Source organism: Cynara cardunculus, assembly GCF_001531365.2.
Source record: "Cynara cardunculus var. scolymus isolate 2C chromosome LG 15, CcrdV1, whole genome shotgun sequence".
NCBI lineage: Eukaryota > Viridiplantae > Streptophyta > Magnoliopsida > Asterales > Asteraceae > Cynara > Cynara cardunculus.
The window spans coordinates 14236177-14241935 of NC_037542.1; positions in this window are offsets into that span (position 1 = coordinate 14236177).

The window sequence follows — 5759 nt, forward strand, 5'->3', positions numbered from 1 at the left end:
GGTTTAAGAGATTTAAGAGTTTAAGAGTTTTTAAGAGTTTTAGCCAAATGTTTTATAATATAGTATAGATAATTGGAATATTCATTGATTGTAGTTATGAGAATTGGGATTTAGATTTTTAAATGTCAACAATTTTATTAGATAAAAAAATTACAAAATATTTATGTAAGGTGCAAAAATAAAATAGAAACGAAACAACGTCTAAAAATAAACTAATGAACCAAAAAGAGAGAGAGCAAAAAACACTAAAAAGATAATTAATAATCAACACATGAATAAAATATTGTATATAATTTAGAGTAAATTACATTTTTCGTCTGTATGGTTTTCTAGAAATCGCATATTTCGTATTTATGGTTTCAAAATTTCAGTTTTCATTCTATGATTTATAAATCATTTCCATTTTTATCTATGAGGTCAAAAACTACTTTTAGGTTTGGAGGATAAAAAAAATTAAATCATAGAAACAAAAAAGATGATAAGTTATAAATTATAGAGATGAAAATTATAATTTCAAAATCATAAGGACTAAAATAGAAGTTTTCAATAAATTACAGGGACTAAAAATATAAATTACTCTTTAATTTAGAAAATAATGCGTAGTAGAGGGGAAGAAGATAGATGAATCTAGAAAGGGGGGATTGATTATCCGCTTAAACAGGTGGCGTTGGCCGTTGGGGACGTCATCTATCCTTCTTGTTTGACTTTTGATTTTCCTAGACCTACAATTTGGACTTTCCTGTCAACTCCTACCTACAATTTTGATTTTCCATCTGTAAAGCCAAACAAATAGCTTCTGTTTCAAAAACAAAGGATTGTGTCGGTTGTAAGAGATATGAAGGGTGATATAAAGTTGGTCTTCCTCTTCAGGCARCATATCCATAGTTAGCACATTCATGCTAATTAGCAGTTCCARCTCCATATCAAGGATATCGTCACTAGCATCAATATCGTCACTAGCACVAATATCGTAACTAGCACCAATATTGTCAATCTCATCAATATCGATATCATCAAAACCTTTAGACTTGTTATCCAKGACCTTGTTCAGAAATACCGTAATGAAAGGAAAATAGGAGTTTTTTGCTAGATATTTGACCAAATAAGATCGTCMAGTTCCTATAGAACCTATCACTTGCTCGGCTTGGCTTGGCTTGGCTTGCATCTTCCCAGATACGACGTGAGAGCATTTACAGTTAGGAATGACAATGGGTCGGATTCGGGTCGGTATTGGTAACCCTGTCTCTGAAATCGATAGCTAAAATCGTCCTCGTAACCGTTCCAATCCCCATCCGGGTCCCTGTGGTTTTCCCGATCCTCGTTGGGGAACCCGTTAAAGGTAAAAATCTTTTTTTTTTCCCGTTCACCGTTATTTATAACCGAACCCGAAATCGATCTGAAAAAAATTACAATAGACTAATTTTCAAAATTAAAAGTAAATTACAATTTTTTTAAAGATGTAAGTTCAAATTTCTCAAACGTAATTGAACCAATTATAAACAATGTATTAGATTACAATATAAAATTAAACAAAATTTCAAACATCATACAACTAAAATTACGATTTCAGACAAATAAACTAGACATTTTCGTGAGCCTTATTTGGGTTGTAGAGGTAAAATGAATAAAAATCTTTTAAATTTTAATGTTACTATTTTCTTTTAATGATATTATATACTATATATATGTATGTATATAAATTAAAATTAATATATATATATATATATATATATATACGTATCCGTCCGGGTCGGTAATCACCGTCCCTGTTAAAATCCCCGAATTTGTCCCTGATCCCCGCCCCGTCCACGAATCCGGCCCGAAAGTTTCGGTTTTCACCATCGGTTTTGGTTTTTTTTGCCATCCCTATTTACAATTGTATGAATTTAGAGATTTCAGACTTTTTATTTCATTTTACCGTTTCCAGAGGTTTTTGGGATGAGATTTAAAAGACAAATTTTTATTAGAATATCTTTAACAGTTTTTTTAAAATAAGATTTTTTTTGGGATTTTTGTTTTAATAAATCCTTTAAAACATTCTTTAAAATGAAAAAAAATATTAGAAGGGGATGAAATTTGCTAAATTTCAAGATTTCTTAATTAGTTATGAATAACATTCTACCAATTAGATTGCTTGAATTTAAACGTTTGAAAGAGATAAATCATATTTTATTATTTATATGAATAATTTAATAATATAACTAATTGTTGAATCTCTAAAATAGATAATCTGTTGAAGATAAATGTAATATTTTTTTATGATTTTGAATTTCTATATTTTGGAAAATCTATTTGAAATGTTCTTAAATGTTATAATTTGTATATCTATTTTCCTTTTTTTTTCTCTTTCACACGTTTTTATATGTATATGATTTTACTTTATAAAAACTGATAAAAAGATAGGTGAAAAATCCAAAGCTTTCTTTCTGTTGAGATATGGATTTTCAGAACTTGTATGTAATAATGAAACAAATTAATAAATGTATTGATATATTTAAATCAAAGTTATATAATTATGCATTTTATACATTTTTTATGGAATTTTGAAACCCAATTTTTATAGATCTACCTTTTAATTTAAGTTTATTTAAGAGATTAATTTTTAAAATAATAAGTTTACATAATATATAATATATGTATATAGAGAGGAAACAAATGCAAACTTTTCTATTTGTACACTCATTCAGTTAATTATAATTTTTCTTTTCTTTTTTCACAATTTTCAATTATGGGGGTTGATTAGTCATTTTTATTGTGTACATATCATCTTCATTATATTAATTTTAGAAAACAAATTCTATCGAAATGATAAATACATAAAATAATTTCATTTTTACATAAAAGCAAAATTATATGAAATAATTTCATCAAGAAAAAAAGTATATGAAACAATTCCATCAGTTTAAACAATTTAATGAAACAATTTCATTAAATTAAACAATAAAATCTACGAATAAATATAATTTGTACAATTTATACAAATGGGGAGGTTTGCATTTGATTTATCCCCTATATGTAAATATATAATTTCAATACATTGTTGTATATAGAGAAATATATAAACCATAAGGGTGGTGCCTGTTTGATTTGAGCTTAGGCTCCAAAGGTCAAAAGTGTCTGAAGGTCCCACGTTCAAATCCAATGAGGAATAAAAATCCTCTTGTTGCCACAGAGATTCAAATGCTATGATTCCGGGCTATCCGCAAAGCAGGTGGTTGTCATGGGATTAGTCGCCTTGCATAGCGGGTTGGATATCCAGGTTAATAAAAAAATATATAAATATTATATATTAAAAGTGGCAGAACCTTTAAAAAAGTTGAGAAATATTCTTATTATAGTAGGAATACGTAGAAAATTTCAATTATTAAGGTTGCAGTTGTTTTTTAAAAGATACTGAAGTCTGAAATCTTATTTTATTTTTGATTTATGAGAGGTGGTAATGAAGTCTGAAACTTGAATCAATAAGACTGTTTGTTTTTGTAAACGTCTGAATTTGTTTAAATTATTTATTTTACCCATTGAAAATTAGTGTTGAATTTATAAATAAATTTATACAATTTCACATATTTATTCATCATCATTACAAAGTTTACATCTAAATTATATAACTAGCATTCATTTAAAAGAAAATATGTCATTAACGGTATTTAACACATTTAAATCCTATTAAAATTCATCAATTGAGAGAGGTGATGATTGATTTGGTAATGATCGATTAACATTAATTATTGAGAAAAGCGTTGTTGAGGGTTTGAAGAACAATAAGTATATTAATAAAAGGCTGATTTACCTCTTACAAGATAAGATAACAATAAAACATAAGTGTCTCTGAAAAATTGATAAAATAAACAATTTAAGGGGCCGTTTACTTAAATGTTTACCCGGTAAGTGCTTACCGATAGGATTCAACATTATGATTTATTTTGATACGTAAGATTTTAGTACATCAAAACATATTGAATGCAACAAGTTTCTAGGTAAGTGCTTATCTGGGTAAGAGTCACGATCTTTACTTACCGGGTAAGACTCTCTATCATTTTCATTGCTCTTACCCGATAAGATTCTTGGCCCTTCTCATGTTCATTCGATAAGGAAATTTATCCGGTAAGCACTTACCAAGTAAGTGTTTAGTAAACGGCCCCTAAATGACTCTATCTCTTAATGAATCAGACATAAGATATTCATAAGTGTTTTTTTATAGAAAACCAATAAGAACTAAGTGTTACAATCATGTAAAAAATCATGAATATAATACATGCCACTTTGACTAGAGCATTAAAACAGACGCGATACACATCAGTCGCTTATTCTTTGTATTTGCCTTTTTTTCTCCTATACTATATTTGACTGATTCACAAATGTTTGAATTATTTTTGTCATTTTCAGTTACAGAAAGTAATATGACAAAAGGCATACGATAACATTGGATGGATGGTAATGGTTGATTTCTTAACCATGTGTATACATATGACGATGAAGGATCGTGTAATAATACTTCGTGTAGTTAATGAATTAATGTGAAACCACTAGGTTAGATCTCGCCTGAATTAGACCTATTATTTCATGGAATCTGCAATAAATGCGACTTTCTAAATGGGGTAAAAGAACTTAGGGTCGCCGATCTCTTCCAACTTGCCCCAAAGAAACTGACCAACAACATAAGCCCCCATAAGTTTGGCATGCCCAGCTTTCCATGCCCTTATCTTCTTCAAGCCCTTAAGGCTAAGAAGTCAACTAGCAGCAGGGTGGAGAGCAAGACTGACCATTAATTCAACTATTCTAACTCCACTATAAAAGAAGGTCCAACTACTTATGTGAAATCAGTTGCTTGAGAGCTTCGAGCTAGGTTATGGATGAGAGGCTAGGTACGGTTTGTTAAGGTGAGATGCATAAAAAATGATCTAGACCCTTGATAACTCCTAATCTCAGCCGCAAGAAGGGTCTAAACCCTTGATAACTTCTAACCTTAGCCCCATCTTATTAATTGCGCTTATAATGAGAATTGATCTGTTACATCTTGATGCACCACATTAGTATTGATCTTTAATTAAGATTGATTATTCAATGGTGGGAATCTCCTTTTACCACTCTCATCATAGCTTTCATTCTCACCAGAGCCCAACCCTACATATGATTGCATTTGTGTTTGTATATGTATATGTTTATATACATATAAGTGTATATATAATATATATACACACTAGAAATGTACCACCTACTATAGTTATATATGTCAATATTTCAATCTTTTTTGACTTATTTTATGAATTTGTGTGTTTTTGAGAGAGAGAGAGAGAGAGAGAGAGAGAGAGAGAGATAATGAAGTCTGTTGGTTATTAATTTTATACAGTATTTGTGGTGTGAATAGCGTTCAACGATTATCTTGTATTTGAACTTGTTTATCATTTGGTTATAAGCTAATTTTAAGTGGGCAATCATATTAATAAATTGAAAATATTGTATAAATATATTTGAATGTGAATGTACTTACGAATGAAATTTTCAAAACCAAGTTAAAAATCGATAAAAATACATCTCGATGTGAATAAATTAAAGAAAATAAAATACACATTTTTTTAGTATAATTTGTTTAATCAAAAAATTAATTAATTTTCTGTTAATAAAGATTTCTTTAAATTAAGATAAAATTATGAGTCTTCAAGACTAGATCTATTCATATAAAAAGAACTAGAAGTGTACTCGCGCAATGCAGTGAGATACATCGTGATTTTAATATTTCATTTTATTCTTTATCTCAG